This window comes from Corvus brachyrhynchos, unplaced genomic scaffold (genome assembly GCF_000691975.1).
Source record: "Corvus brachyrhynchos isolate BGI_N302 unplaced genomic scaffold, ASM69197v1 scaffold80, whole genome shotgun sequence".
Lineage (NCBI taxonomy): Eukaryota > Metazoa > Chordata > Aves > Passeriformes > Corvidae > Corvus > Corvus brachyrhynchos.
In genome coordinates, this window is record NW_008236769.1 from 10,280,901 (window position 1) to 10,289,674 (window position 8,774).

The window sequence follows — 8,774 nt, forward strand, 5'->3', positions numbered from 1 at the left end:
AGAAATATAGGAGAACCTTTTGAAAAGCCAGATGAAAAAATGTTCTAGATCTCCCAGTTGCATTACTTTTTTGTTTTGTTGTTCAAGGATTCCTTTTACTTCTAGATACATTTTTTTCTGTGGCTCAGAGAGCCCCATTTCCCACGATTCTTCCATAGTCCAGAGAGAATATCCAAACCAAGATGAGAAGAGAGAGGTCTAGAGTGGTTTTTACTCACGAATCTTCCTCAGGGATCGGTGTCTTGCCCGCATTCCTCCACCAGTTGTTACAGCGGGGATTACTGTAACACACATATATCAAACCAGGAGTCCCGTGGAAAAGAGGTATATATGGACAGATTCGTGGTAGATGTTTCAGAGATGTTTATTTCTCCAGCCGCCTGGCCAGGGCTCTGCTCAGGAACTCCTCAATCACGGGACCCCAGGGTCCTTGCCCGCGCAGGGGAACACAAACCAACCAATGGGAACGAGGCTGAGCAGGGGCAGGGAAACCCCGTGTCTGTCCTCTCAGGGCCCCTCTCCCAGGGGCTACACGGCGGGGGAGGGACCCCAAAACTTGTTGACCACTTGAGTGTACAAATTGGCTGCCCAAAGGCTCAGCTTCAGGAGAAGCAGGGTTGGAGCTCTCCAGACGTGTGCTCAGGGTGGGCTCAGCCCTCTGTCCTGTTCCCTGTAAAACAGATTTAATTTAAACATTTCTGAGCATCAAGAACATAGCCCTGCAAAAGGCAGATCCAGTGTCTTTAATGCATCTTTTTTGTCTCATCTGGTCCTTCTAACCTGAGCTTCCCGCCAACACATCTTATTGTGTCTCAGTCTGGCGTACTGAAGGGCACTCTATTATGAGATTTCTGTTCTCATGTCAGTACTTACAAACCTACATGAAGTCATCCCCTTAATCTTCTTTGCATAAATCAAAACCAGCAGAGCTCTTTGATTGTATCAGTGTAAAGATTTTCCATCTTTTCATCCTTCCCATATTCCTTCTCTGTACTGTCTGCCCTTTAACAAAATCCTTCTTGAAAGAACTTACCTTTCTCACATCGTTGGTGTCCCACTAGTGCAATTCTCACTGTAAAATTCACCTGAAGTTTTTAACAGTTCAGGTCTTTTCCAGGGAGAGGAAATACTTGGAAGCACCATAGAACAGTCATAGCATGAACTCATCTTCATGTCTCTATCTCCTGTGACCTCCATGTCCTCTTCAGCCGTGGTGAACATGGCCTGTGTTCAACTTCCCTGGGTTTTAATGCCACACTTGCTGTGGGGGATCATCTTCACAGCTTATGAAACTCACAGTTTCATCTCACCTCGCAATCTTCTCTGGAAGTTGTTAAGAAAAATGATAAATTAGTATCATGCTCACTGGCCAGTTGTATTTAGAGATCCATGCATTGAGTTTTCAATTAAGGTTGAGAAGCACACAATTAATGTGCATTTTTAAAAATTTTGTAATATTTTAATTTCTAATAAAAATGTGGTCAGAAGTTGTAGAAGGCTCTGTGCTTACATCAGCTCTATTACTTTTTCAACCGAATTTACGACTTCATTGAGCGAATATATCAAGTTAAATAGCACAACTTATTTTCAATGGATCCTAGACAGTAAGAAATAATTTCACTACCCCTCCTTGCTTTGTCCATTCTTTAGAGCTGAAAGGCCCAGTAGGCCCACAACATTCTCTACTTTGCCTTTTCTGTATTTTCTTCTTTTCTGTATTGGCTTCCTTTCAATTTTCTGAAACTAGCTTACGGTTTTAAGTTTTATTGGAAATCAGTGCTAAGGATACAGAGAGCTGCTCAAACAACATTTTAAACTCTCTGATGCAAGCCATCCCCACTTATAAAAATATATACCTTCAATAGCTGCTTTTTGATACTTCTTTGACTCACTGTCAGAAGAGAAAATACACTATCGACATCACTACATGTGCTGCCATCACAGCATATTGATTGCTCTACAAAGCCCAAAAAGAGAAACATGATTTCTCTGCTATACTGTAGACAATTCTATAGACATCATTTGCTATTTAAAAAACCCCTCACTTCTTTACATATTCCTTTATTCTAAATTTACTTGTACAATATTGCTTTTATTGTGAACTTTCCTGACCCTGATCCTTGTGCCTTTACCACTTATTACAGTTTTATTTCCTAATTTATATTCCTCAATATCTGTTTCTTCTTTCTTTCTTTCCTTCCTTCCTTCTTTCTCTCTTTCTCTCTTTCTTTCTCTTTCTTTCTCTTTCTCTTTCTCTTTCTCTTTCTCTTTCTCTTTCTCTTTCTCTTTCTCTTTCTCTTTCTCTTTCTCTTTCTCTTTTTTCTCTCTTTCTCTCTTTCTTTTCCTTCCTTCCTTCCTTCCTTCCTTCCTTCCTTCCTTCCTTCCTTCCTCCATGTGAAATACTTGTGAAACATTTATTAATATTATCAATATTATTACCATTATGTCATTTTACCACCCAGGTCTGACTTTTTAGCTGGAGTGATTTCATTTCCAGACACAGGGTTCTAAGTTTTAACTTTGTATCTATTCATGCTTTTCCATTTCGGATTTTACCTCCAATTGATGTGATCAAAGCTGTCCTCACATTTGTGACACTGTGAAACTGCTCATGTAAAGCAGACAGCTCACAGATGCAGAGCAGATGTGCTCAGATCATAGCACTTGGAGTTGTAGCTACATAGAGCAATGCAGCATCACACAGAGCTCACTCTGAACAGGCTGGTAGTAAAAGTCTGATTGCAATATGATTTAGAGCAGTATTCCCCACGTTCACATTTGAATATCAAAAGTTATCTTTTTTTTTAGGCAACAGCTGTGCTCTGAGCAGCAACAACTGCAAGACTCCTTCAGCAGTTCCTGTCAAAAATTCTGGCAAGGTGTGAACAAGCTGTTTCAGGTGCAAGGAGGCAAATGCTAATGAGTGAGGATGTGACACTGAAGTTACCTTTATTCTGTCATTATTTAGCAGCAGAGGCTCAAAAGCAGGACCAAGAACACATCTTGGGAATACCCAGCCATCACCTCATTTATTGTTTCTATACATTGTAATGAGCTGGAACTACCCATTATTAGCCCAACAATTAACACAGCACTGCTGGGTACCCACTGCTGGCCAACCAGTCATCCACAAACTGATCTAGGAAAAGGGAGGATCCTTGATTGTGCTTTGTTGCTCCTTTCCTCCTCTTATTTTTTTTTTCTTCTATTAGCAATTTTATATATTATCAAGTACCTTTTTTCTGACTACTGGATGATTTCTCTTCTTTGCTATGAACTATTACTAATGATTATCACCTCCACAGTCTTCCCTGCCTTTGTTTTAATTCCTTTATTTTGCATGGCTCAGTAACCTACATGCTTTCTTGCTCATAGTGTGAGGCTCATCAGCTGATGCTCAAGTCTTCGGCCTGTGGCACTCTGTCCTACCTGTCAGGATACTGGCCTGTAAAGAGTCATTAAATATTTGCTTCTAAGCTGTAAGTGGTTCCAGCAAACAATATAATTTTTGACATAGAATAACACTTTACTTCCCTCTTTTTCTGCTCATCCCTGCCTAAACAGGTAATAGGAGAAGAAGAAGCATCCCAGTCATGCAGATATCATGAAGCTTCATTCTTTCCCACAAGGCTGAATTTATGCTCAGTAATGCATTTCAATTCCTATTATTACACATCAGTAGCATTGTTGTATAGGAAATTAACACATTTATCTCCTCTTATCCCTGGGTGTCTTGATTAATTTTGTTCTTGGCATCTTGATTTTATGCTGAATTAATGCTTATTTATCCTCTTTTATTAATTGAATACCTTCCAAATTATCCTCCTTGTCTGCCCCCTTAAGCAGTGAGTTGCAGGTTACACTAGAAGTTCACTTTCCTCTAAATAGATTAGTCTTGCACAAAATCTCTCTTCCACAAAAATCTCTATTTAACTGCCTTTTTTCCCCCAGCAGTTCACTTCCACAGCCTTACACACTGCTTCTTTCAGAGAACAGCAAAAGACGAGCCCTGGATATGGTCCTTGCATATTCAGCATCACACCAGGCTCTTTGTGAGTCATCTGCAGTCTGTGCATCCATGATGCAACCTTAGAGTGCTTAAAAGTTGCATCAAGTAGCAGCCAACCGTGGGGTATTTGTCCACATTGCTTTGTCAAGGTAAGTTCTGTAGTTTCTCTGAATACCTGTTAGTGGTCTGTAGAATTCATTCCTCAGCACAGTCAGTGTGTCTTCTGCACTTTGGCAGTCCCAGCACAGCCATGTTCATTCTGTTTGTCTCCCTATGGATGCCGTCTCCCCCTCATGTCTCTTGATGTTAAAGTATGCAAAGCTACCACCTGTCTGTCTCCTGTCTGTGTTCTGCTGAGCTACTGACATTTTCATAATCTTTGTCTCAATTTGCCTGATCATTTCTACTGACTGTGTTTGTCCCTGTTTACTTCAGTTTTCATATGCTGTAAGTCCCTTCTGACTTCAAGAAGAAATAAAACCTGATCTATCCATTCACACTTACTGATCCATCTCTGTCCACAACATATGAGACATAGAATGGTGTCTGGAAAGAAAATAACTCACTCTGCTTCTCAAGTTTTTTAGTGAAGTGTTTGGTGCCCTGGTTTTTTTTGTCCACTTTTCTTTGAGGAGCAGATATTTCACCACAGAGTAGATTGAGGGTTTGTTGACTACATTCTGATGGTATCAAAATGACTCAACTGGCTCCTTCTGCTAAGTCAGAGCCTACTGCCCCATCCTATAACCCATAGAGAAATCTAAGAGGAGCCAATCCCCAACACTGCCATGTAAAAAATCAGGAGATGTGAGAGACCTGTAATATTGATAGAAGAATCATAATCCTTCAACTCCTCTTCATTTAGATACCTCTTTGCTTTTTTGGGAGTCATTTAATCATAGGAGGTTAAACATATGCCATATGTATAAGTAATGCTGTTCCAGGGATTAAATGGGAGCAGACTGATTAAATCCTATCAAGGATACAGTTGTCATCAGAACTGTGTCTTGAGATAATGAACTTGACACTGAAGTAGAATCCATCACTCCACTATTGAATTACTAGACTTAGGAGTTGTTACCATAATTAAGAGCCAACTCACCATACCTCTAAGTAGGCATATGACATGAATCAAAAATCTTGCCCTTTTCTGGGTCTTTGACATCAAATATCAAACTACAAGAAGAGTATTAGGATTTACCACTTTGAACCATTGCTGGAGTACAGCACTGCTACTGGGGTTTCGCAATTTTTTTTCAAGCATGGACAAAAGGAAAGATGCAGCCTGTCTTTCAAAAAACCACAGAAAGCTAAAACCACTACCCTAACTTTTCTTAGATTTAAACATCAATGTGAGACTGGAGGACCTAATTTACAGCTGATGTCTGCTTGATATAATGAAAAAAATCATGTCTCACCAAAGCAGGGAGTGACATAACCTTTAGTCTACAGTTCCAGACACTGAATAAATAAAATATTTTGTGTTGCCTTCTTTTGAAAAGGTGTTACTAATAGAGCTTCTTTGGTTTGCTCTTTTTAAACACCATTAGAAAAAATTCACATAGGTGCTACTTAAGCTGTCATGTTGCAAGCATCTTTAATCATAAATGAATGATATTGTATATTCATGAATTCTGAATTACAGGCATCATATGGGTGACAAGTATATTCTGAATCATATCAAGTATATACAGCAGAAAGTTGTCAAATGCACTATTTCTGACCATGAGTAGCAGCCATTGATGTCAGCTAACAGAAATGATGGAACATACCTGTTTTGTGTTGCTGGTTTTGCTCCAAACTTTCATAGCATCCAATTTCCTGGATGCTATGATGCCATTTTTAATATTTTACAGGGTTTTATTTAACGCTGACTTTCCATTTCTGTGTTTGTATCTGAAGTTGGCCAACACACTTTACTCCTGGCCTTCCTGTGAGTTTTCAACACCCCTTGGTCCTGCTCAAGTATAGAATTCTACTAGTACTTGTTTTCTGTAAAAATTCCTCAGAGTGGTAATGTTTTAATCCCCATAGCAAACAACCATTCTCCATGGAGAGAATTTCAATTTCCAGAAACATTGAGGCTGCATTTCTTTTCAACTGGATGATGAGATCATTCCTAGGAATAATGCACTAGCCTGTTCAAAGCATGCCTTGCTTCCAGAGCTATTTCCCAGCCTGCATTAAGGAGATCTTCTAGGGGAATTATGCACTTTCTGTATATGTTCCTCTGGGGAACTTAAACAATGAATATAGTTTGTCTGTAAAATCATGTTTATCTGATGCTGCAAAAGTCATCCTGGTGAGCTGCTGAAGACAAAGCTGCTCTCTGCAACCTGGCAGGCGACCACGGGCTGTTTTCTGCCTTTGGGCCCAGGATGCTTACCCACTTTTGGTTAGACCAATATATATTTTTTTCCCCTTCCAGGTGATAACTGGTGGAATTTAGTAGTGCATCAAGTTATACCCAGTGTGCCTCCTTCAGACTGTGCTTCCTTACTCTGCTTTTCAGCTTTCAGTATGGCTTTGAAATTAATTCTACAAGTTATTGAGTGCCCAGTATTACAAGACAGTGAAGTGGAAGCTCCCATATCCCAAAGGAACAGCACTCCATCCTACCACTACCTACTGTGCTTAACTATGGCCAGGGACTTGAAACTACTTATTCCTTTTCCAGTTCTTCTGAGATTTTAATTTTCTTTTTGGTACAGTATACTTAATAATTTTAATATAGTGGCCATCAAGCTGATTGACTCATAAATTGAGTGAACCTTTCAAATGTGTCCAGAAAACATTGAATGTCTAAGACACTCTACAGCTGTGAAGTATTCAAAAACCTTTATCTTTCATTTTCTTGAGGGTAAATCTTTTGCTCTGGACAATGCCTTGGGTAAATAGCTAGATTTTCAAAAGACATCACTGTTAGCTTTAATTCATACCACAGCACAGATATTGCAGTCCCCTCTGGGCTTTACAAACATTCCTGTGAGTGCCTTCTGAACCCTCCTCTCATCCATGCATGAGGTAACACTGTTCTGTCTTCTCTGTCGCTGACCCTTTGTTCTTCCAAACACATCAGATACAATGACTCCTCTAATGGGGAATATTTCTCCTAAAACACCAATAGAAGTGATTGGGAATTGGTTTACTCTTCACATTGAAGGAGAGTAGGACTGGCCACAAACAGGGGTTTTTTGTATTTCAGTTGAGGGGAGGCAAATGCTACTGTGTAAAACACATCTGTTTTCTGCAGCTGACTCTATCTGAAATCCTTTGACTTTATATCAACTAATCAAATATTCATTCGACCAGAAAGAGAGGGAGTAAGCACAAGGGTGACACAGCTTCCATTGCACCTTCTCACTTCCAGTCTCCTGTCACAGTCAAGTAACTCCTCGATGTGAAATAAAATAGCCAAGAACTGCAGTGCAGATTGTTTTGCTTCTCAAGGAATGCCAGAGCCTCCTCTCAGGAGAATCATAGGCCTTACTAATACTGTAACCTGAGCCCGACTTGAGAAGAATTCCCTCAGTCTCTCTGGTTCTGTCTGGCCCCTTCCAAAAATAATTTTTAGCTTAGTGATAAGGGGACTCATATAGGAAATATAGATTTGATTGCGTTCAGGCAGAAGACAACATGGGACTACAGACTCTCCAATCACAGAAAATTGCTGTATGCTATAATAAGGTTGACAACAAATGATTAGCAACACACAGAGCCTTACCCAAAGCTTGTGTCTATGTCTGAGGACATCTTAACTCTCGTCAGGACTCTGAAACTGTATATGTGGAAATGCACATCATTCGTGTGTCCTAGGAGAGCTCAGATGGAAGTTACATCACATCTGCTATCCATGCTGAGACAGGTTAGGGCACATGAGAAATTAAGGTGTTGAAAACAGCTCTCAGTGCACTGAGATGCTCCCAAGGCTAGGCAGAAACTAAGTTTGGGCTCTGATCATTCAGATTTTGATATGAAGTGTGTAAAGCAGCACCAGCTGTAGCTTATTGCCTAACTCTTTCAGGGATCCACCCTGGTCCTATGTTTGTTGTAGGCCATGGCAAAAATCTTTGAGAAAATGCAATTAATTCAAATCTAATTACAGGTTGATTTCACGAAAGAATTCTGGCTTTTCAGTTCTATATTATAGTAATGTAAATATTACTGTATTAATATATTTATAATCTATTTAACAATTTCAGGGTTAGTGAAAGAATCTGCTTCACAGTAGACTGAATATTTCCAAACTGACATTTTATGAAAATTTATGAATTCCAATTTATGAAATTATATGTCTCTGTAAGCAAGTTCACACAAGGAAGAAAGGAATGAAAGACAAGGATATTTCAGAAGTGTGGTTGTCATGTAACCTAAAGTGTCTTTTTTGTGTATGTTCATTTACATTTAGACACATTGACAATTGCCATAATTTAGCTGTTTAAAATAATTTTTGCCTATAATACATCTACTTTGATTACAATTTGCAAACACATCATTCTGTCAAATTATTCTGTCTATTCTTATGTTCCACTTTCATTTTTCTCTGCATATTTCCGGATGCCCTGTCTTAGGACCAACTAAGGATTTTAAGACAGAAGCTAGTTCAGCTGATCCTAGTTGTTCCTAGTATTTTTGCAACCATAATCCAATATACTTGAACAGTAATTAAAGTGCATGACAGTGGTTGAAAGCAGTGCATGCTGGTGATATCAATGGATGTGCCCCCCATCACTTGGGATGTGCACACCCTTGTCAGACCACAAAT